The following is a 25,801-nucleotide window of genomic DNA, read 5'->3' as shown; positions in this document are numbered from 1 at the left end:
TGTGTTACATGCTTTAAACTAGAGCATGAACATTACTTAACCTACCTATTTGTAATCTCTGCCAAGTGTGAATATAACTGAGAAATGTCTACCAAATCAGAATATGACATAGGTCTTCGTTATGATCCATCCTACCATATTTCCTATTTTTGAATTCAAAATTTTGATCGATGATTCTCCTCTAAACAAGCTCGATAGTTTGCGAGGATGAATTTGGACACATGCTTGTTGATATTATGAAAGAAAATAATGTGGAGTATAGAGGAATTCGATTTGATCATGGTGCTTGAACTACTTTGGTTTTTGTCACACTCAGAGTTGATGGCGAAAGAGGGTTTAAATGGCTGGACTGAAGCATGTTTTTAGAGAAAGAAATATATGTTTTAAGCAGTTTTAGGTTTGAATTTGAGAAGGAGAAACTCGGCATCAACGAATGACAGAGAGGACGGGAGATAGATGTGATAAAGATGTAGTAGATATTAGTAATGGAAATAGAGAAATTGATAGTGCAGCCTTTAGTGTTGCTTAGCGTAGTGGATAATCATAACAGAGTTGTTAGAGACACAATGAAATGCGACACAAGAAAACAATTTATTGGTGTGTTACTAGGAACCAACTTTCATGGAGTCATCGATGTAGCTAACAAGTATGTAGTTCCTTTTGAAGAAAATGGCCAAGATTCAAGAATTTGGCTTTTGGATCACAATTGTCATGAATCTATGTTTGAAATTTTCAAGTGGATTAATACAAAGGAACATGTGGTAGGATGGTATAACACTAGTCCAAAACTTCAGGAAAATGACTTATATGTGCATAAGTTGTTCCATTACTATGTGCCCAATCTTTTTCTTGTGATTATTGACAACCAAATAAAGGAGTTGGGGGTTCCTACCAAAGAATATTATCTTATTTAGGAAGTTAAAGAGAATGCAACTTAGAAAATCCAAAAGGTATTTGTGCATGCGCCTTCTGAAATTTTTTGCTCGCGAAGTTAAGGAAATAGGTGTGGATCACTTTCTAAGGGATGTATTCAAAATACTACCCAACTTAAATCTTAATGAGTTAGTGACGACTTTTATAGTGAAAAAAAGGGAGATGATGATGTTTATCTATCTATCATCTATTATTCAAAGTGTCATTGCCATGCATAATATCATTAAAAACAAGATGTTAAACAAGGAACATGAGAAAATTGTAGATGCTTCATCCTCAACCATAACAAATGCAGTAGGGAGTTCAATGGATTATTTTTCTTCCATGTTAGTAAGAAATATTGTAGTTGGATTATTTTCAAAGGTTGTATTTTGCAGCCCAAAATATTGGAGCTTTTATGAAAAAAAAATTGGTGCATGCAAAAAAAAAGGGTTTCCTCAATGTGAAATGGGTGAACACTCCTTCAAAGGCCCATCCAATGGTGCCATATTAATGGGTAATCATATTATTTTCATATTTGGAAACAAAAACTCATCTAAGTAGCCTTCCATGGACTCTAAACCATCAATTTGTTCATTGACAATATTGTGGTATATTATAGAGCTGGTGATGATCATAAATTTGATACCATGAATGTGTTTTCATTAGTGGTATTAAGATAGACCTCTCCTTGTTTATTTTCATTACAAACTAACCCCATTTCCATCGATGGAAAAGGGAGAGGTAAGGAGAAATTATTCTCAGGGAGGAAAGGAGAAATGATAGAGAAATAATTCTTAGAACAAAAGGTGGAGGACCAAATTAGTGTTGCCATCAATGCCAAAGGGGGAGATGGCTAGAAAAGTTGTCATTGGTGGAAAAGGGTAATGAAGGCCAACATATGTAAGTTGGTGATGTAATATTTGATGTTGTTGAGTAAGTATGTTTTTTCCCATCTATATGTTGTTGATCATGTAAAGTTATGAGTGAGTATGGTGCTTGTTAGAGGTATGGCCTTGCAGATGTTGTCATGTAAATGCTTGTAGAATTTGTGATGTAAATTCCATTAGAAATGTGTTGTCCTTGATGTTAAAGGATGTCAAAGGAATTCATGGATTGCTCAAGATCTGTTGTATGCAAGCAGATTAGTGAAATAAGGATTTTTGGAGCAACATATTTAGATTTTTTTTTTCCACAAGATATTAGCTCTAATGCTCCTATAAATGGTGTAGTTGGATAGCACTTAGAAATAGTTTTAAAATGGTATGTTGAAGTTTGAAAAGGCTTCCTGGATCAAAACATATGGCCAGTAAATGTTCAGAGGTTAAAAGGTTAAATGGGTGCAGCATATAGGTAGCAAGAGAAATGCATGCAAGCATGAATCATAAGCTTGAAAGGGAAAGTGTGTGGTCCCATAGGGGACACGTAACCCCAGTGAGGTTTCTCCCTGGAAGTTTCCAAAATAGGCCGAAGTCCAAATTTATGGGGTGATAGAGAAACGAGAGGACATGGATGGAGGCAGTGGTGATTGGTGCAAGTCATTGAAGTAGGGGACCCCACAAGACACGTAGCCCCGACGATTTAACTATGATAATTTCCTTTGTAGCTTGAAGTTTTATTTTAGGGGAGATAGGATGAGAGAAATGGGAAAATTCCCATCTACTATCACCATAATTCCCATCTAGGCCTAAAAATTTATAATATAAATAATGAAAAACAAATAACTCATATATCTTTCTACCGTATGATGACTTGTGTGATTGAAAACATGGCATAAACAACATAATATAGATGGCATAACCTGATTGGCAGAGAGAGTTGTTGTGCAGCCATAGTGGATGGATGATGACAACATGACATCAACATGATGTGGACCTATCAAAGGATGGCACATGGCATAGTGAGAGCGATATGCATGGCACTAGGTGCATAAGTGGTAGACATGGTGGAACATTGATTCATCCTAATGCTAACTCACCCTAACAGTTTCAAATAAGAGATCCACTGTAAATGGCTAGGGAGACAGGCCTAGGAGATGGAGAAATCGATGAAAGTTAATGGTGTACAAGAGTCTATCTTGGAAGATTGAGGTGTAATTCAGGTCAGAAATGTAACCCTAGAATTTTTTGGATGTCACATTTGGATGATGTCACCCCAGACCCTAGAGGTCTAGGCATCTCGATGATTTTGAAATGAGATGCATTGGGAATGGCTAGGGAAACAAGATTGGGGAACATAAATATTCATAACAAATGACATCCATCAAGCCTCAGAAGGCATGCAAAATGAGATTAATAGGAGGTGTTATGCAGAGGTTTCCCATGTTCAATATTTAAGGGCCTTTTGGATTAATATGCATTGCAAGAGTTTTAAAGGGTCATGAGGATTTATGTGCATAAGCTCCTAGGATATATAGATCTATAGCCTTAATTATAATAGGCCAAGGCCATATAATAAAAAGAGGCTTAAGCTTCCAATGGTCACGAATGGGTTGAAAAATTTGGCACTTTTGTGCCACATTTGGTGGAAAGCACCTATGGGAATTAGGACTTGAACAAGACGAAAACTATATTTGGAGGAGTCCACTATAACTAGAAGTGCATCAAAGTTGAAAACGTAGCATGGATGAGTTGGCAATATTTTTGGCACAATGTGACATATTTGGTAGTTTTTCCAAATCTAACAGTTCGCTAGATTTGGAACTGTAGATAAAGTCTCTGCTAAATCCTGTAACTCACTAGAATTGAAAAAAACAACAGTTTGCCTTATTTTTTCATATCAGAGTAATAGAGAAGTGATTGAATACAACATTAACACATCAACAAGACTTTACAAAAGTGGAATATAACTGAAAATTAAGAATTCATGCATGTTAAGAGATGAACTTAACTAAAGTTCTAAATCTAAAAATATCAGCTCTTATTCTTTATAGGCATTGAGTTGTGAGAGAGATGAAGCAATACTATTATATGAAAAATTTCTGTTGGTTTGAGTTTAAAAATTGTATGAAAGAGGGAGAAACATGGCCAACAAGTTAGAGCTTAAAGAGAGAACCCATACAGGCGAGTCAAATTTAAAAAATGTTTTGGAATAACTTGTTTAGATTTTTTTTATTAAACCCAATGTTTCGGACTTCTATGTGAGTCCATATTCAGGGGAATGCCCAGATTCTTGAGAACATTGGTGTGGATTAGGGAAAATAAATTGCAAGGAATATGTATTTTTCCCTAGATAACCGAAGTTTCTCGAAGAGGGTAGCGTTGTCCATCATGTCCCTTCCATGGTAGGACTGGATGATTTTAAAGAGAGAACCCATACAGGTGAGTCAAATTTTAAAAATGTTTTGGAATAACATGTTCAGAGTTTTTTAATTAAACCCAACGTTTTGGACTTCTATGTGAGTCCATCTTCAGGGGAACTCCCAAATTCTTGAGAATATTGGTGTGGATTATGGCAAAGAAATTGCAAGGAATATGTATTTTTCCTTGGATAACTGAAGTTTCTCGAAGAGGGTAGCATTTTCCATCATGTCCCTTCCATGGTAGGACTAGATGATTTTAAAGAGAGAACCCATACAGGTGAGTCAAATTTATAAAATGTTTTGGAATAACTTGTTCACAGTTTTTTTATTAAACCCAATGTTTTGGACTTCTATGCGAATCCATCTTTAGGGGAACACCTAGATTCTTGATAAGATTGGTGTGGATTAGGGAAAATAAATTGCAAGGAATATGTATTTTTCATTTCATGGATTGTAGCTCCTTCTTGTAGTGGCTGGTAAACAATCATGGGTTGGAACTCCTTTCAATAGCAATTGATAAATCGGGGTAGTATCTTCTTTCGGTGGTAGTTGATAAACTAGGGGTAGTATATCCTTTTTGTGGTAGTTGATAAATTAGGTAGTAGTAGATTCCTTCTAGTGGGTATCAGAGAACTTTTTAAAAGAAATTTTAGGCTTGCATTTGTAAAAGAAATTGAAGAAAATATTGAAGTCTTTATGTGTTGCATATATGCTTCTTGTGTTGATGCTTACATAGTTGTTGTTAAAGAGATTGTTGGTGTTTTAGTATTCTTTACTTTGTGAAAAAAAGTTTTAAAATTATCACAATATCAATTCAACCCCTCTTATTGTCCTAGTTTCTAACAAGTGGTATAAAAGAAAAGGTTACTTTAGGATCAATTTAATAGTTGGAAGAAAGATCAAGGACTAAAGGAGGATTCACCAAAAGGGCACTTATGTTCAATGGAACAAACTTTGTTTTTTGGAAAGTAAGGATGAAAAACTATATTCAATCTCTCGGTGTTGATGTATGGGACACAATGGAAGAATAATATCAATATCCTCTACCCATGACTACTAGAGATCCAAATATTTAATTTACATGAAATTCCAAAGCTATGAATGCTCTACTTGTTGTTCTACCTTAATCAAAACTAGTTAAGGTCATGGATTGCACTACTATAAAAGCCATATGGGAAAAGATTAGAAACTACGATGAAGGCGATAACAAGGTAAAACAAGCCAAACTTCATGGTTTTAGAATGTAATTTGAGTCTTTAAAGATGCATGATGATGAAGATGTTGCTAAATAATTTCATAGAGTTGATGGAGTGAATACAATAAGAGGTCTTGATGAAGATCTAAAAGAGCTAGTAGTAGTCTAAAAGGCATTGATATCTCTTCTTGAGAAATTTAATTCTAAAGTTTTAGCCATTGAAGAGATGACAAATCTCAAGTCTCTCACATTGGATCAATTACTTGGCACTCTTATTACATATTAGATGAGGATTTCAAACAGAAAGTCTACAACAAAGGAGTCTACCTTCAAACAAGATAAAAATCCCAATGAAGAACATAATGACTCATGTTGTGAATTGTATGAAGAGGAAGATAAGTTCGCAAGAAATCTCAAGAGAGTATTAGGAAATTACAAAGGTAATCTACCTTTTAAGTGCTTTAATTGTGGTAAATTATGTCACTATGCTTCTAAATGTCCAAAAAAGAAGAAGAATGAATATGACCCTAGAGAGAAGTTTAGAAAAATGAAAAAGGACAAAATTAAGCCCAAGAAGAAAATTTTCTACATCCAGGACTCCAACTCATCTGAGAGTGAAGGCAACCAATCATCAGATGAGGAAAAAACTCATGAAATATAAAAGGAATTTATGTTCATTTCCATAGATAATATGGAAATAGAAGTCATTGTCTCTAATGGAGAAGAAGCAAAATTCAATTTGGAAGGAGAGTTTATTAGTGCTCTTGAGGAAATTCAAAGGTTGAGAAAGAAAAACAAAGAACAAAAGGAATTGTTGGTCAAGGATAAATTTGAAGCAATAGAACCCCTGCTCCTGCAAATTGAAGAAGGCAAGAAGATCCAAGAAACTTTGAATCAACAACTCAATGAGAAAAATAAAGCATGTGAAAGGCTTGAAGGAGAAATTGTTTCTCTAAGGAAAGAACTTGAAAAGGGAAAAATATAGCTAAGCTTTAATGAAAAATTTGGAAAAGGGATTAAAGGTTTAAATGAACTTCTTAAATCACAAAGAGTCTCTAATGAAAAAATAAGTCTTGGATTTGAGGTTGAGTCAAGCACAATAGTTGATATGAAAGGCAATAAGGTTATTAACTTTGTTCGAGTTGTGAACAAAGCAACCAGTGCGAACAACTCTCAAGAAAATCAGTCACTGCACGATAAAAGGATCAAGTTGAATTTGGCTCAGCAAAAGACTAATAGCGTAGAGAAATCAAATCAACAAAGAAATTCAACCCTCAAACAAACTCGATTACCTCAAGAAGCAACACAGACAAGCTTCAAAAATCAGTCTTTTACCATGTATGAGAATGTATTTCCATGATACTATTTTAATTTCACTAATTATGGGCATAAGGCTAATTATTGCAAGTTTAACCTATTGTTCAGGAAAACTTTTGCACAAATAAGAAATGATCAATTTGATAATCATTTTTCTAGATAGAGGAGAAGAAAAACTAGTCTCAAAAATTCATTCTCTCCTTTGAAAAATTTGATTCAATATTATATATGTTAGAATTTTTTCCATAGAGCATTTTTTTGCAAACTCAAAAATAAAAGGCCTACTCCTAAATTTAAACAATTAATCCAAAAACCCAAAGTATGGAAGAAAAAGGAAAATGAAGACAAATTCAATATGGTTTTATATGCTTGGAATGGTGGGAATAAATATGTGGATAATGGTTGTTCCAAGCATGGGTCAAGAGAAAAAAGTAAAATTTTGTCATTAAAACATGTCAGCAAAGGAAATGTTACCTTTGGAAATAATGAACCATGAAAGATTATGTCAAAATGAATTTTTAGCCTAGATAATGGTATAGGTAAGGCCAAGAATGTGTTATTTTTTGATGGCCTAAAGATTAATTTACTTAGTGTTTCCCAAATGTGTGACTAAGGATATGATGTGTTGTTTAGATCAAATAATTGTCAAATTAATCTGCAGGCACAAGAGAGGTAGTAGCTAAAGATGTTAGGATATATAGTAATCTCTATGTTCAAAAAGAAAAGATTGGAAAGTGTTTCTTAAGAAAGTTTGATGAAAGTTGGTTGTGACATCGAAGGTTAGGACATCTAAACTTTGATCATATTGTCAAATTTGGCAAGAAGAATGTTTTCAGAGATCTTCCAAAGCTATTGAAGCCAAAGAACACTATTTGCAAGTCTTGTCAGATTGGAAAACAAGTGCTAGTACCATTCAAATTCAGGAAGAACTCAATAATCAGGCTATTGAAATTGGTACGTATGGACTTGTTTGGTCCTTTAAGAACTCAGTCACCCTTAGGTAAATAATATTTCATGCTTACAGTTGATGATTTTAGTAGAATGACATGGGTGGTATTTTTAAGATAAAAATTAGATGCATTGAAAATTTCAAGAACTTTAAGGCCATAGATGAGAATGAGACAAATTGTAAAATAAAGTGCATAAGGTATGATAACGGTGGTGAGTTTACTTCCAAAGAGTTTGATGACTTTTTCAAAGAACATGGCATCAAAAGATAGTTTACCATAACAGAGATTTCACATTAGAATGAAGTAGTACAGAGAGCCAACAAATATGTCTAGCTAGAGCCATGATGGGAGAAAGAAGTATACCACAAATATTTTGAGCTAAAGTCATTCACATAGCAGTGACAATCTTAAAAAGGAACACTTCAGACCAAACAATGATAAAACTCCATATGACTTATGTTATGGAATACCTATTACAGTCAAGCATTTCAAAGTTTGATGAAAATATTGGTAAGTTAGATGCAAGAGTTGATAAAGGTATTTTTCTTAGGTACTCTCAAAACAATAAGGGATATAGGTGCTACAATAAGAATACAAGAAAAATACTTAATTGCATTGATGTTAAAGTTGATGATAAAATTTATTTTGAAGACATTCAACTAGTGAATATCACCTCCAATGATCCAGTCAACAATGATGAGAATGTTGATGAGCCATTTACAAATGAATGCATTGAAGAACCCTTCTGTCCACAATCCAAAGATCTTTCAAGGTATGTGAAAAAACACCAAACAACTAACCAAATTGTTGGTGACTTGAATACAGGTGTTTAGACAAGAAGAAGGCTAATAAATCCCCCTACTGAACTTACATGTGGATTTGTTATCTATGATAGAACCAAAGGAATTTTCTCGAGCCAACTAATATGACAACTTGGATATAGGCCATGAATGGAGATCTTGATCGAATTGAGAAAAATCAGACATGGGAGCTTGTTCCAAGACCAACAAATAAGAATGTCATTGGCACAAAGTGGGTTATTAGGAACAAATTGAAGGTTTGTGTTCTGATGAGACTTTTGCTCATGTTGCTTGATTAGAAGTAATTCACATGTTCATAGCCTTTGATAGTTTTAGGAAATTTAAGATATATCATATGGATATCAAATATTCCTTTTTAAATGGAGAATTGTAAGAAGAAGTCTATATTGAGCATCCTGATGGCTTTAAATTATCATATAAACATGATTATGTTTGTGGGATGAAAAAGGCCTTGTATGGTCTTAAGCAAGTCATGAGGGTTTTGTACTCCAAGTTGGATAGTTATGCTCAAGTGTGGTTTTAAAATAGGCACAATTTATAGTAATTTATATGTGAAATCCAATGATGGAAAATTGTTAGTAATGGTTATCTATGTTGATGATATTATTTTTTCTAGTGATTTAGATCATGTAAATTGGATGTTTGTAGCTGATGTGAAAGCCGAATTTAAAATTTATATGATTGGAGAACTTTCTTGTTTCCTTGGTTTACATATTGCATAATATTAAAAGAAATTTTTATCTCTCAAAGAAAGTATCTCAGGGAAGTTTTGAAGAAATTTGGTGTGAAGGAATGTTTTTTGGTAAGCACTCCAACAGTTACATTGCAAACTCAGCAAGATTGATGAATCACTAGAGGTGGGTCAAACTGTATATAGATATATTATTGTGTTATAGCGGCTACAACAACCCTCCAAAATTTTGCATATGCTTCGATTTTGGAGCCTTCCTTCTAAACCACAACAACTCATCGTGCATGGATCCAGGTATCCATGCTTTGAATGAGACTTATATTTTCAATTTGGATTGTGTTTTCTTACTTAGTTGATTTTCCAACCCACGAGTTGATCTCCTGACTTGGCCCCATAACATTTCTAGGCATGCCCCAAAAACTATGTAATTCTTGAGGGAAACTAGCCTTGCTGTTGGGAATTACACAGTCCTAGCTGCCAGTGAGACTTGAGCTTAGAAAATGCACAGTCATGAAGGGGGAGCCCATCACTGAGCCCAGAAATTGTGCAACCTTCACTGAGCTCAGAAACTGTGTAGTGCACTGAGATGAAAAGTTTCCTAGTTCTCGTAACTGCATTGTCTTTCTTGGCAGTGTGCATGGCAAGTTTCCATGGAAAAAAGACAAAAGAAAAAAGAAAAAAACATCCCTAAAAAATAGGGACCTCTTTTTAGTATCCTGAAAGAGGCACTTGCGTTATTTTTAGAAACATTAGACAAGTGTCACTTTTTCCTTGATTTTAGGCATGCACATCATAAACCCTAATTTATCCAAATCTATTTAATCGAGACTAATAGAGCTCATTTTCACACTCAACCTTGGATCACCTTCGGTGCGATCATCGTCGCTTTTCCTGGTGAGTTTTTCTTTTGTTTTCTTTTTATACTTTTTCTATAACTTTTTGATGTTTGGATTGTGTGAGTGTTGTTTCACTTGTTTCTCCACATGGTTGCTGGAATTTTAACTTGTCGAAGTGTTGTTTCAAGTTATATATTGCCTTTCCCAAGTGTCGCATGAGTTTTCCTATTTTTGCACCAATGATTGTCGTTATGGCTACTCTCCTCACATGCTTCATATTCCTTCCATTTAATCAATTGTTGCACTTATTTCACATGCATGCATCTACACTTACTCATATTTTCACTCATCTTCACACTATATTTTAGATTTTCTTGTTTTTCACACTCCCCATTACCGGATCTCACTTTGCACAACTTGCACTGCATAATCTAGAGACTCAAGCCTATGGTCTAGCCGCTAGAAATGCACATAGCATAGCTTGAGCTAGCTCCAAATATGCATTGCATAGTTCTAGGTGTCAGCCTCCCAACTTGGCCACTTAGATTGCGCAATGCGCAATCTCTCCATGAATACCCTCTATGTCCCACAGGTATAATAGTTTTTGAGAATCTCTCCAACAGTCATAGTTAACATGGCTTCCAAGAGAGTTGCATCAAAGGAAACTGTCGAGAACATTATTGGGGAAGAAATTGAGTAGATATTATCTGATTTACCAGTGTATGCATATACTCAGTTGTTTATTGAGAAGGGAACAACACTGACATTGAAACAGATCAAAGATACTTTTGCAAAAGTATCTAGGGCATATTTGGAGGATCATAAGGTCTATGTTAGTATCTGGTAGTCAGGATTATACAAGGTTGCATGTAGGTATTCTTCCTTCCCGTGTTCGAACATCATCAGTTGGATTATCTCACATACGAATGAGCATACTATGATGTTGAGAAATCGCAGCAGGATGAAGCTTGCCACCTTTAGGGTAGATGACTTTCAGTAGATGTATCACTTTCCTGAGTTGGTGAAGTGCATCGACTCACTCTTCTATGCCACCCATAGTTATGTGAAGACAAGATACATTTTCAAGCAATGGGTGAAAGAGTCGTCGAAGTTTAGATAGACACCCACCCATGTTTATAAGACGAAGTCCCTCAGGAAGGCTTACTAGTTCTTGATCATCTTTTTCTCTAGAATATATGGTCAAGAGAGCATAAAGACATTCCCTGAACAGTGGGTAGTCTTACTGGACCAGTTGGTAAGTGATGGGAGGCCATTCAACTAGTTGGATATGTTGGTTCAATAGTTGAAGTCCCATGTAGCTAAGGCTCGAAATCCGCCCAAGATTGAGTAAGCAAGGTTTTACATGTCCACGTACTTACTGGATGCAATATGTGAATAGAAGTAGTTCCCAAGTAGTTCCCTGGCACAAAATGGACATGTACACCATAAGAGACTGTCACAAACATCTATTACAAGTTGCTTTCTGACTGTAGTATCGAGGAGTGATGTCAAGATTAACTTACCACTTTATCATCCTATTATACAAGCTTATATTCGAGGAAGATCCACCTTGCATGTCCCGAGAAGAAATGGAGGCAATAGTAGGCACTGCAGATTAGTATGCCTCACCAGGTGGCACCTTCATTAGAGAATTTGGAAGAGAGAAGCCTCCGTATGTATTACCAAGGTATGCCACTGAAAAACTGATCATGCAAGAATTTTCATACCACCTCGCTATAGGGTTGTCAGCAAGACTACATAGTAAGAAGAAAGCGCCATGGAATGCTCTTCCTTTGTGTATCAGATTATACGAGATTAAGTGCTTGAATGATGCAGATGATGAAGACAAGGACATAGTGAAATCCGAGTTCAGCACCAAGGACTTTAATCCATATGATCCCCATAGTATCTAGAAGGACCATTGTTCGAGAGTTTATTTTCCATGGATCAACGAGGAATTTCATTGGCTAGAGGAAGATCCTTGGAGGTACTTCTACAATGCCTCCAAACTCAATGAGTCAGTCAGTATAGAAAGAACTTGGAAGGCTTCTCTACAGACAACAACAACTTCGGAAGAAACAACAACAACAACAAAAAGGCAGTAATCCAGTGCAAGACAAGGGAAAGAGGAAGATTGTTGATGATCCAAAGGGAGAGGAAAATTGCAAAATAATGGCAGATCCTATTATCACAAGGGAAAATTTGGCATCAGAAGCAAAGAGGGAGAAAAGGAATAAGAGAGAAAAATTGAGGAAGAGAGAAAAGAAGAGGTTGCAGGAAGAAGAACTAAATTTGTAGGAGACAGAGAAGAAGATGAAGGAAGAACATGAGTTGGGGAGGAGAGAACGAGAAGAAAAGTTGAAACAGGAAGAATAACAAAGGAAAGGTGCAATGACAGAGGAAATGGCACCAATACAACTTAATGACTTGGAATAACCAGCAGCTGAGGAAGAAGGTGACCAGATGCAGGATCAGGAGCTTTCTTAGTAGAATGACTAATTGATTGAAGTGAAAACATGGAGTTGGAACAAAAATCGCAACATGAAGACACTGACCTGATGTTGATAGCACCACAATTCATCCCTTAGTCTCCACCACCTTCAATAGTAGATCCAACCCCAAATGAGAAAGGATGTGTTGTTCTCCTTGATGATGATTTGGTCATGGATGTGTATAATCTATCATTCAATGAGTTCTAGAAGAGGATTGTACAAGCGCAGAAGAAGCACTTTCTAGATGATCATGCATCACCTACATTCATCAAGGAAAGGGTGATATTGTTAGACACTAGGAATCATTCAACTTCCATTGCCAAAGCTAGCTTGTCCAATGTTGGAGCAACAAGATCAAATGTTCAGTATCTGATGGCCGAGAATGAATAACTAGAAAATAACTTGCAGGATTCTAGGCAAGAGGTAGAACAACTCCGAGCATCAGCGCATAATACAGTTTCTGCATTGGGGGAGATGAGAACAATGATACTTGCTAAAGTATCAACACTTGGAGATACCATGCATAAGATCTATGACGGATTTGTCATCGTTCATAAAGCAGTTGTCCATTTGCATGGCCTATAATAGTGGAGCGAAGATTTTGTTCAAACTATAAAAAATATACATGCTGCCATCACCCATGTACAAGAGTGGACAATGCGGTATAAGGGGGCCCCACTTGACTTAGTGAAGAAGATTAAGCCATAGGCAAAGCTGGAGAAAGCAAAGGTTTGAATGTTCATTTAGAACAATGAGCAACTTGCCTCATTCATCGACAACACACAGGCCTCATATGTTCGGTTGTACAATAGTTTGGATGTCCTGGTAAGAAAACATCAAATCCCATCAATCAGTTTCCTCATCGATGCTAAACCCAAGTACCAATTCTGGTAGGATATCGATGAGTACTTGGAGTAGCTAAGCCAAGAAGCCACTAGGGGAGACTTGGAGCTAAATGCACACAACATGCAGAAGTACATCGGTGGTCCTGTCATGATCAAGACAATGTTGCTCATTCTTTAGAATGAATTGGACACAGGATTCAAGATAATATACCTGGATGTCATGGAGGCTAGAGTCTGCCTCGAGAAAGACACCATTAAGCAGTTTTGGGACACCATCACATAGTACCAAGCTTGGCACCTATTGACGGTGCTGGACCTGCCAACATGTCAAGGGGATCTCCTCGGTAAGAAGTCCCAATTAGACCTCAAACCATTTGGTGTAGGAGTCTCAACAGTGGGTCATAAGGTAAGGCCTTGACCGCAGTGTGTCACAAAGGCAAGTAAGATAACTCTGTTAGTAGCGAGGGTGTGACTAATGTAGTGTGTTAGAGCCTAGATTTGCCTCAGGCTGAAAAGACAAGGTTCTAGGTCCACATCAAACCACGCTCAACCTCGTAGCTAGCCCTACGAGGATAGGAGAGGGCTCTCTCCAGGTCGATCTCGGCAAAAGATAATCGATGGGGCTCAAGATGACTGCAATACAAGCTAATCTTAATCTAGGTATTAAGTACAAGGGTTTTTTGTGAGTCTTTTGGGGGTTTTGTGTTGGAAACAGGGAAAGGCAAATTGGGCTTGGGGATAAGGCACAGTTTCTGCAGAGTTCTGATTGGGGCAAGGAAGGCAATCATTTTGATTCTTTAAAGTGAGTGAGATGGATAGATCAGACTAGTGAGGAGCTAAGGAGAGCAAGAAAGTCTCAAGAATTCTCCTTAAATAGATGAAAACATGAAAATTTAAACAAATTCAAAGGCAGAGCATAATAGTTAATGGATTCCACCTTAATCACTCATTTGTTCAAATTCAGAAGAAAAGAGAGGAAAATGATACACATTACACTAATGAACTTACAATTACTTAGAGAAGCACACCATCAAAACATAAAGCCACATGGATCCCAAACAGTGCTGCAAAACCCTGGTCTTTCCTTAGCCAAAAATGCAGAGATAGAATGTACAATGATATGCCAAAGCAATCCCAAGTGTCCAACCCTAAAAATGACTTAGGAATTACATGATATAGACTAGCCCAGCCCATTCCCTTGCCTATAGGGGTCGAGCTCATCATTCTAGGAGTTGTTTCAACCAATTCTAAACAAAGCACTAAAATCTAGGAAATCAAAACAACTTGCCTCTATAAGGTAGGAAACTGATTCATTCATTAAATTTTCACTTTTTGGTGAATGAATCCTCTAGAAAAAGTAAATAAGTGCCAAAATTACATCATGTTTATCCAATTACATCAAGATATATCAAAAATTACATCACAAAGCAAAACTAGTCAAGCTGGCCGAATTTCTGAGCTGGAAGGTGAAAAATTGAGCAAAAATCCTCTGTGCGTCGTGCCAATTTCTCTGTGCGTTGTGCCACTGTGAGGCTAAGTTTGAGGCACTTCCTAAAGTCAAAATTGAGCCCAAGTGTTCTTGTTGGAAATCCTTGCCTGTCTACTTTCCAACCCAAGTGGAATTTCTGAATTTGGTGCCCATTTGCCCCTCCAAAACTTCAATCTCCCAAGACTTCTTCCTGTGTGTGAAATTAGGGGTAGAGAGGTCATTTTTTGAGTGTTTTTGACCTCCTGGGGACTCAAAACTTGCCCAAAATTCTTGGCCATGCACTAGAAGTCATGATTTTTCATGAAAAATCCAAAAATATAAACTTTTTTCCATTTGGAGCTTCCTATCAAAAGCGCGCGCCACGTGGCGCGGTGCACAGGGAGAAAAACCCTGTTTTTTGTACAAAAAGTTTTCAAAATGTCAAAAATGCCCCAAATTTCTTGAAATTTGGGCTAGAGCTTCTTCATTAAGTGTTAGCTGGGCTAAAGAGGCTTCATCCAGTATCTGAAGACGATCAAGATCCCTTTGCCACTTTTGCTTCCTTATTGCCTTCCTCAATTTTGCCTTCAAATTCCTAATTCGTCCTTGCAGACCTTGTTTCATGCCATGTAGTGGAAAGCCATGTGCCTCAGCAATGCATGATCCTTATCGGCCTTGTCTAATAGCCTCTCTAAGTGCATGTTAACTCTCTCGAGATTAGCCTCCCGATCCTCATTAATCTCTTGCTCCAATGACGTGAGCTCAATTCTTCTCCTTTGTGCAGCTTGGCGATGCTCGCGAATGTTTTGTAACTCCATGATTGCTTTATGATCTTCAAGCTGTTTTTTCCTCTACTCCAAGTATTTCATGGTCCACTTAGCTCTCTCCAAGTCAAGGGATAAGGCTTGGATCTCTGTTTTCTGCTCCTGGATGATCTCCCTAAGTTTGGCACTTTGTGGGCTCGTATTTGTATCATCATCATGAATGAGAATGAAGTCGGTCTCTCTTTCACCTGAATGACCCTCATCCTGCATTGGCCTCTTGCCTTTGCCCTGTACCTGTGATGCTGATGGAGGAAGCGAGGCCCCTTCCACCCTGGGTGGAGATAACACTTTCTTTGCCGCTGCAAACAAATGTCCGGTGCCTCTCTGATATGTGATGAATACCGACACACTAGCAGTTTCATGGCGCTCATATTGATGAGAAGGTTGACCTTCATGCTTAACCTTTGATAATACCTGTGAAGCTCTAAAGAAGTCACGAGAGATGAAATCATCCCATGTGATGCCCTATACTCCAAGCTGATGAACCACCAAAATCTTAATAAGAGCAAAATGATAGACACTGTTAAGTTGCTGCTGAGGTGTTTTATGCTGCACAAGGGTGGTCATCCTCTCTATGTTCCAGCAAATGAAATACGGAATGTTCATCATCAGTACCCTGGTGAAATGCATGAGAAACCTGATGTGATAAGCATAGAGATGAGAGAACCGTCCCTCATAGCTGAAATATTTCATGATCAACTTCATCAGTGGAGCATATTCATCTTTCAGATATCGGAATAGGAACACTCTCTTGAGTTGCCTCAAGAAACTGGTTTTAATGTATGGCTCATAATGCTGTCGGTCAATTTTCTGCTTCTTGTGCCATGGTTCTCTAATGTTCGGTATGCCGGTTTCTAATGAGATAGATTCTGGTGTAAGTGTGAAGGTGACACCAGCTAAGATAACTTGATCTCCATGTAAGTGCAGCACAAAAAGACGAGCCAGCTCATGATGAAATTGAACACTAGCCACCTTTTGACAAAACTCATAGCATGACTGATGCTGAAAATAAAACATGGCAAGAGGGCAGGCCTGCAATTCTGTAAGGGTGGTCAGTTATTCTCTAACATTTCTGGCACCTTTATGAGGCCTCCGGGGTGCCTGTTCTTCCAAGGGTGAGTCACTTTGGGTTTCCACTTCATAGTCAGATGAATGCTCAGATGCCATGACTGCTATTTTTCAACTGCCTTAGAGAAAAGATGCTAGTGTAGGAAGACTGTGCTGAACTGCTCTTTTTAGTGATGTATTCAAATTCTGCCACCAAGGGGAAAAATGCAACAAGGGACTATTAGGAAGGGGAGGGAAAAGATGAAGATTTTAGGGAATATTAGGATACATTTTGTTAGAGGAAATGTAGGAGGGTTTTGGAAAGTTTATCTAAGGTAGGGTTTGGGGTTTTTACATTTGTAAAGGTGTGGAAGGGAATTGGGAATAGGAGTTAGTAATTTTTAGGGATAGGGAAGAATAAAATTCAGGAGAAATGAAATAAGGGAGAAGGGAATGATGGAAAGAAGGGAAAAATGGGATGGAGGGGGAACCTTGGTAACAAAACAATGAATTTGCAACCCTAACAGCAATTGGCTTGAGGAATTTTAGAGGTGGGGTTTGAGAGTTTTTATTTCAACCAATAGTAGCTATAAACCACCATCACATTGGCACAAAAATGAATGAAACATTACGATGGCGGTCCTACCTGGCAAATCCAAATGATTAAATGGAAATTTGGTGAAGTTTTGAACGAGTTTCGAGCTTTCAGGTGTATGCACCACGCCGCATACCCAACGCGTCGTGCTCTGCTAGTGCGCCACGCCCGTTCAGATTTGCACTGGACAATTTCTCCCAGTGCGCCGCGCCACCTGTTCTATGCGCCGCGCCCGCCAAGTTTCCTCCAACTTCACCCAAAACGCGCACTTGCTCACCCAATTGCTTTGAACTGTTACCTCTTTACTCTTGGCATTCAAAATGACCTTGACCCTCATGGAGAAATCTTTATAAAGACATGGAGACATGGTTTTGATTTTTGATTCTCCAAAACCCATTTTTATAATGTTTGACATTGGCACTTTTTCACACTTTAATGCAACTCTGTTTTTCACACTTCCTTTTTTATTTTTTCACTGAAATGATGAAATTTTTGGCAATTTTTGCAGGGACAGCTGACATGGAATTTGGCAAAGGAGACCAGGGCTGCGCCTGAAGATTTGAAAAATTGAAAACTTTGAAAATTATTACAAAAGGACAAAATGTTTGACTTTTCTTCAAAACAGAGTTTTGAAGAACAGTCCTAATCCATCAACATGACAGTGAAATTCATGAAATAACGAACAAGTGTAGAACCTCCCTCTGGCCTGCTGGCATTATTAGACATTGTGAAGACACATTTTGTGAAACCCTAGACCTAGTGACTGAAAATAACTCTTGCTGATCAAAAGACATGAAAACTTGATTTTGATGAACAGACCTGAGCCAATAGTGCATAGCATGAGGGGGATGAATGACAAAGCCCTTCCGTCAGATTATGGCATGCTGCTAATGGAATGCAACTGATCGAGCAAAATGGGACACCTAAAAATGGAATGCAAAAAAAAGTTTTGATCTCTGACGGAGGGATGACCAGACTGACTCTAACACAGTGAGTCAAGGAAGGTGTATGAAAGGTTATAACACTTCAAAGGGAGAAGAAGATGAAGGTGAGTTCCAGGTTGAAAGGGATCAGTCCCAACTTGACTAGGAACACACAACAAAAAAGGACATGCATAGCTTCCGGTGAAGCAGTCTACTCGGATGTGACAGTCACATCATACAAGGTAAGATAACACGTACAACACTCATGGATTAGTCCGAGACGAGTGTGATGTTGTTACAACAAGGTTCATGTGAAAGGTCTATCTAATGTTCGGCAGAGCAGTTGACATGGACGGCGACAACATTAACAACATATGCAACACATTAACAACAAGATTCATATAATTGCATGTGAATCAGTTCATACACAAATACGTAAGTTAAACAACATATATCATTAAGGAAACTAAAGTAGTCCAACTACAATAACAACATATGCATGAAAATGTGTTGGCTCTTATTATATAAACAAGTGTAAGTCTCAATCATACAATACATCCATGTAAACCTGCTAGCCCCAACAGTGGAATGTTACAGCCACATCTGCCTGCTCCTCCAAAGAGATGTACTAGCTCTGTGCAGTGGAGAAGCCAAGGAGCGTTACAATATTGTGGCCTTCTTCAAGATAGTCTTAGTAGAAGCTTGGCTGACAAAAATCCTTTACAATGAGTTATGAGGGACTATTTATAGCAAAGGGTGGGGTGACCCTTGACATTCCCCTTTGTGACAATTCAACTACCATCATGACTCTTCACCTACTCTATGAATATTACATTCAACTATTGACACTTGACTTACACTTGACACGACTCAACATTACAATGCACATGTACTCATGTGATACAACATGACTTGAGCAAGCCTTGCAAGACATCACTGACACTTGGTCTGTTGTGATGAGGCCAACTCTTTGACATGCTTGTGATGGTGAAGGTGGTGAGCTGATGCCAAGCTTGGTCATCTATGATGGTGTGCATGCACCTCATGGTGACATCTTTCTGAAGTGAACTCTTGCCTTTGTTGCAACCTATGCATTAGTTCATCTCATTCATCCAACTTGTCTACTAACATGCACATGGTCTTCTTGGGTGCAGCTGATTCGAAAACACACTAATGCATAGTGTCTGTGCTAATCTTCAAGTGTGTGCTAGTGGTCATGCGCATCAACTTGCTGAAGTACATGTTTAGCTCCAATTGGACTTTCTTCCTATCTTCGCCTTGGTGAGTGTCTTGAATGGGCTGGATTGCCTACGTGCACTCAGTGACATGCATGATGTTGAATCCCTTGCATGTGATCAACAACACTACTCACCATGTCTACTCTGTGTCAGCTACTGGGATGGATCTTTAACTTGTACAGGCACAGTTTCATCCGTGAGTGCATGTTGCTCTCACTGTTGTTCATGTTCCTACTACAACTCATTCGTCTGTTTGGCCAGCTTCATGTTCTTCCTGAATTACTGATTCAACACATGCAAATCCTTCTTTGTTCCATTCTCTATCTTTGCACCATCTTCATGTCGTGCCATCATCTCATAGCCAGAGTCTCCAAAGTTTCTTTCATCATCAATGGATCTGCTTGAGCTTGCAACCTTGTCTCGCCTCCGTGTTGTCAACAACTCTCCTCTTGCATTGATTGCATTTGCTATGCTATCTTCAACTATTGTTCATGATGTCACTCACTATGATGCTGCTACTTTCATATCTTGATGTCCTTGTCTATGAACAAGTTGATGTCTTCGTGGGTAGGAAAGTCCATAGACACTTGATCTATTGCATCCCCAAGTGTGCTCTAAATGGTGTCTTCGTCTCTGCTCTCCCAGAAACCATTGTACCTGTACTACTGAGAGGCAGATGAACAACTACAATGCCTGGAGACATGGAAACATTCATGGCAAGAAACTTGTCAGTTGAAAACCAAAATGAACATGAGAACACAATCGCAACATACCTGGGTGAATGATCATGAAGGTTGGAAGTCAGGAGACCGACTGCCAAGACTGCACAAGGAATAGTCTAGGCTACTAGGATACTGACTAACTGTTTGAATTGTGCAATACATAGTCCAGTCTGGCTGCTGACTGCTGGGATTGTGTAATGCACAATTTTAGCTGGGAAGGACTGTTGGCCCAAGGACAAATTTGCGTAATTTCTTGGGCCAATAAGACACTGTCCCTTAGAAATTCACAAAATAGTTTTGGAGGCCAGTGCTGGGTAGGAATGTGATTTTTAGAGAGGAAGGTGAACCTTCCTTTCCCAGATTGTGCAATGCAGCCTTGGTGGGGGTAGAGTCTGGGCCAAGGTTGGCTCGACTCACTGACGGGCAACTGAAAGAAAATAAGATAGTGAATGCATGGAGACACTAAGTGATACTAGAAGTGATTGACAATGCATGCAAAACATGAATGAAATTTTCAGCAAATAGATCAACATGCATGTGGGTGAGGTAGTTCACCAATTGGGCGAATGTTCGTGCAAAACAGTTTCATGCATGCGACAACAATGAGATAGCAATGAAAAATAAAACAAAGGTAGGACAAGCTAGTATACATGTAAATGACAACAAGCATTCAAAGAAATCAAGCAAACAATACTCATACAAGTGAAAACACCAAAAGCGACAGAAATGCAACACAAGGCATGGGAAACGGGCTTACCCCAAAACAACTGAGATGAATGTGCCAACTGCTCCTAGATGTGATGTGGGATGTCAGAGCTATAAGATTGATGTGAGAAATGAGCTCTGCAACATCTGGTTGATGAGTTTTGATAACATCGAGGTTGTGACACGCATGCCACGAATCCAGGGAAAGAGACACTTGGTGGGAGGTTTCTGAAATGATCCTTGCATGTAACCTCCAACTGATAAACATAGATCCCTCAAACAAAGGATGCCTTTGCATGCTACCTTGGGAGAAGAAGCCCATGCATGCAAGTCAACTTTTCTCGGTCCCAAAGGGAACCGGTCAACTCAGCTGCACATGTAAGAGACTACTCGACTGCTGGAGAAAAATGCGCATTTCTGGCTAGGAGCTGGGCTGGCTGCCTAGGATATTTGCGCAATTTCTGGGTAGAGCAGCTAACTTCTGCCTAGATTTGTACAAATCCTGGGCTGAACAGCCTGCTGCTAAGAAAATTTTCACAAATCCTATTGGGAAGGTTGGCTGGCAGGATTGTGCAATCGTGGAGCCCAGCAGGCTGTTAGAGAGGATTGCGCAATTTCTGGAGGAAAGGTTGGTTTCCCTCCATAAATGCACAATTTTCAAGGGGAAGTTGCTCATCTTGTAGCTGGATGAAGTCCAGGTGAGCAGCCTGTGAAGGGAAAAGATCAAATTGTGATCGACAAACTACCTTTTGAGCAAGAAAGACACTGAAGCTTGAGGACTTGATGAAGCAAGGCAAACTACTATGAAGGTTGGTAGGGAGGCTCCAAAATAGGCTAAGGAAAAATTTTGGAGGGTGTTTTTAACCGCTACAACACTTGGCGACACAGTGGTAGAAATCCTGCTTTCTGAATGGACCTTGTTCATGAAACACAAGTCGAACACCTCTGAAAGTATTGTTCAGCTCTTAGCTCATCTTGGCTTTGCACTAGCTTAATTGTAATATGTAGCATCTACAAAACTCTTGGTCGATTGACACACATTCCAAGCCAAGGCAACACAGTTGTTTCGATTAGGGTTGAGGGGTATATAGGTGCACAAGCAGTATGGCCATCAGAGTCTTAATTTCATATCTGGTGTCGCTACATTACCAGCGCGCCTGGACAGTACCCCGGTGGAGTCACATAGGAACAAAAGCATGGCTCTGCTGCCAACGACCCTGGTTAGTAACCTAGTGGAGTTACTTGCATCACCTCCATGTGCAAGAATCCTTTCTCTTCTTTCGCTTTATTCATTTTGAATTTTGAATTTTGAATTTTTTGACTTCTTGTTTTTCTTCATCTTTCATTGTGTATAGCACTTATTCATTTCAAAGGCGGAAGAGGGATCCTGACTTATTGAGAGCAAAAGATGTTGTTCCAATAGAGAAGTATTTTATTGTATCTCTAACGTGCCTGTTAAGGTTTTCCCCCTCACCTTACTCTACTTGACTGAGCTGATAAGGGTTAACCCAAAAACAATCAACTAGAGAAGGTGACACTAGTTAGCGCGCAAGCGTTGTGTTTTCACCAAGGTTCACTTCGAACAGTATGTATTTTCCTTTGATGTATCATGGGCTAAAAGTAACAAGCTCATCATATAGAGGCAAGATGATAGATAACCAAGTAGCGATAGCTGTACAATCCCTCTTGCACTTTACCTAGCTCACTTCATGAGTCACACATGGTTTCATGCAAACTAACCTACGAACGAAACAAGAAAACAAACTAACAATCAACAAAGTAAAGCAAGAGCAGAAGCAAAAATGAAAGCGAAGCAAGTAAAAAAACAAGCAAACAAAACATGTAAGCAAACAACTGAAAGCAAACACTACTCCTACTCCTACACTAACAGTGCATGGGCCTGATCACGTGAAGTGATACTTCCAATGTAGCCACTGACACAGTGGTTGACCCATGTTGGTGAAGGCTTGGTTTGTGAGCAACCCAGCTGTGTGGACCAGCAACCAATAAATATATAACAATGAATACAAGCACACTTCGTGTTTCAAAGTGTCCACGGGACATAAGTGAGTGCATGTGCATGATGGGCAGTCTGTGGACTTATCGTGGTGTTGTGTGACACTACATGAAACTTTGAAGCATAAGCACACCCTTGACTAATACAAGCAAGCAAATGAAAGAAACAAAGATACCTTGCGTCGCACACAAGTTTTTGTAATGCAAGACTCCTCCAATGCATGAGAAATGGGATCGTGCAGCTTGAGTGGAGGAAGTGTGATCTATGTGTGAGATGGATCTTCAATGCATATAGATGAGTGATGAGGAGCCTTGGGTGATTGAACAATTTCCTAATCGGGAGTGAAACCAACCTCAAGATAGTGAGGGCCTGACATAACCATCATCTCAGGCTGAAGTGCCTCGACAGCCTATGGGGTTTCGACTTCGTTGACAGATAAATATTCATAGACTAGTGGCTTAGACGGACTGACAACTAGTGAATCAACATCATGATCGGGTGATGAGGTGAAGAGATCAAGACAACCAAGATCAGAAAAATCAGGATGTTGGTTGGCATCCTCATGATTTGATGAATCACATAGAGGGGTAGATGATAAGGAAGGATGTTCACCCTCTACATTTCCGGAAAGAGCAGATGAAGAATCAAGTGGATTTTCAATGAATGATTGGTCCTCTATGTTGTTGGATGATGGGCTAACATACAGTGTGTCCTGTAAAATATCAATAATGGGTGCATCCGTAGATGAAGACACACATGAAAAATCATGGATGGTAGGTTCACCAACGATGTTAGGAAAGAATGGAGGGGGATCGGATAGAAAGGATTCATCCTTCGTCAAGTGTTGATGCTCAAGCTCCGACTCACACTCTTCATGAATGATAGATCATGTTGGTTATGCAACACCAACTCCATCAATGGGTTGTTCCTCATTCACAACAAGTGAATAGTCTGGAATGGACGAACACAAGACAACATCATCCGGAGGAACACCTGAGTGTGAAGACGGAGTTCATAGAAAAGAAATCCAATGAGAACTCGAAGGACTCACAACCAAATTTGCATGAAAATTGAGTGGAGTGATGTTGGGAGAGTGTGAAGGTTGAACAGGTGTACAAACATTATCCTCAACATCATTGGGCAATGATCGAACTGTTGAATGAGAGGGAGGCAGACAGTCAGTTGAGACAGTGCCCACTCCCACATGAGATTGTGCAGCTCCATCAATGAAGAAGGTTGAGTGAGGCTTGATCTCAAACTTTCCCTTGGGACGGGCATATTTCTTAAGACAATACTTGAACTGGTCCCAAAGATAAGAAAATTTCATCTGGCTCCTCGGAGCTTGAAACTGCAAGTCACGGAAGCGCTGCCAAAAATCAATAACATATTCATGCAGAGCCCTCTGTTGTTGTAATAGTTTTCGGTTAAGATGTTCTGGATCAAAATGATAGAACATGTCTTCAATAAGATCACAGAAGTACTCACATGAGTGCATGGTTTTAGATGGTAGGCTGAGCACCCAACAAAATGGAGATTCACGAAGTGTGTATGCAAGTAGAAAACTAACATGTTTGTTAGTAAACTCATCTTCCTCATAAATCATGGAAAGAAAGTTATGTAAGTGTTCAGGCCAGGCCACTTTGCCTTCACCATCAAACGTGTGAGTGGACAAGAGATTGAAAAGCTTCCCCGATATGGACACACCTTCATGATTCGAAAAACACCTCAAGGGAAGAAGAGTACAAGACTCCATGAAATATATGCAGAGGTTCAAAACTGGATGAGAGGACACAGCTTGTCATCAGGCCCTCCTTCTAGTGCCAGAAATGTTGACGGTGCTGGACCCGCCAACATGTCAAAGGGATATCCCCGATAAGAAGTCCCAATTAGACCTCAAATCGTTTGGTGTAGGAGTCCCAACAGTGGGTTGTAAGGTAATGCCTTGACCGCGGTGTCGCACAGAGGCAAGTAAGATAACTCTATTAGTAGCAAGGGTGCGACTGATGCAATGAGTCAAGGAATGTGTATGAGAGGTTCTAACACTTCGAAGGGAGAAGAAGGTGAAGATGAGTTCCAGGTTGAAAGGGATCAGTCCCAACTTGGCTAGGTACACACAACACAAAAGGAAATGCACAGCTTCCAGAGGAGCAGTCCACTCGGATGTGGTAATCACATCATACAAGGTAAGATAACACGTACAACAATCACGGATCAGCCTAAGATGAATGTGACAGTTGTTACAGCGAGGTTCATGTGCAATGTCTATCTGATGTCCAGCAGAGAAGTTGACATGGACGGTGACAACATTAACGAAACACATTAACAACAAGATTCATATAATTGCATGTGAATCATTTCATACACAAATACATAAGTTAAACAACATATATCATTAAGGAAACTGGAGCAGTCCAACTACAATAACAACATATGCATGAAAATTTGCTAGCTCTTATTATATAAAGAAGTATAAGTCTCAATCATACAATACATCCATGTAAACCTGCTAGCCCCAACAGTGGAACATTACAACCACATCCTCCTTCTCGTCCAAAGAGATGTACTAGCTCTGTGTAGTGGAGAAGCCAAGGTGCATTACAATACTGTCCAAGCCTTCTTCAAGATAGTCTTAGTAGAAACTTGGCTGACCAAAAGCCTTTACAATGAGTTATGAGGGACTATTTATAGCAAAGGGTGGGGTGACCCTTGACATTCCCCTTTGTGATAGTTCAACTACCCTCATGACTCTTTGCCTAATCTATGACTGTTACATCCAACTATTGACACTTGACTTACACTTGACACGACTCAACATTACCATGCACATGTACGCATGTGAGACAACATGGCTTGAGCAAGCTTTGCATGAAATCACTGACACTCAATCCGCTGTGATGAGACC

The 25,801-nt window shown here is 38.9% G+C and overlaps 1 pseudogene; it reads left to right on the top strand.

Annotated features, from left to right (window-relative positions):
- The first annotated feature begins 485 nt into the window (after nt 1-485).
- The window catches only part of LOC149154484 (26S proteasome non-ATPase regulatory subunit 7 homolog A pseudogene), a 46,416-nt pseudogene continuing 21,100 nt past the window's right edge, over nt 486-25,801 (top strand).

Source organism: Pinus tabuliformis, chromosome 9 (genome assembly GCF_031772625.1).
Source record: "Pinus tabuliformis cultivar Carrire ecotype Pingquan chromosome 9, CPIR1, whole genome shotgun sequence".
Taxonomy (NCBI): Eukaryota; Viridiplantae; Streptophyta; class Pinopsida; order Pinales; family Pinaceae; genus Pinus; species Pinus tabuliformis.
This window is presented reverse-complemented; position numbering and strand designations above follow the sequence as displayed.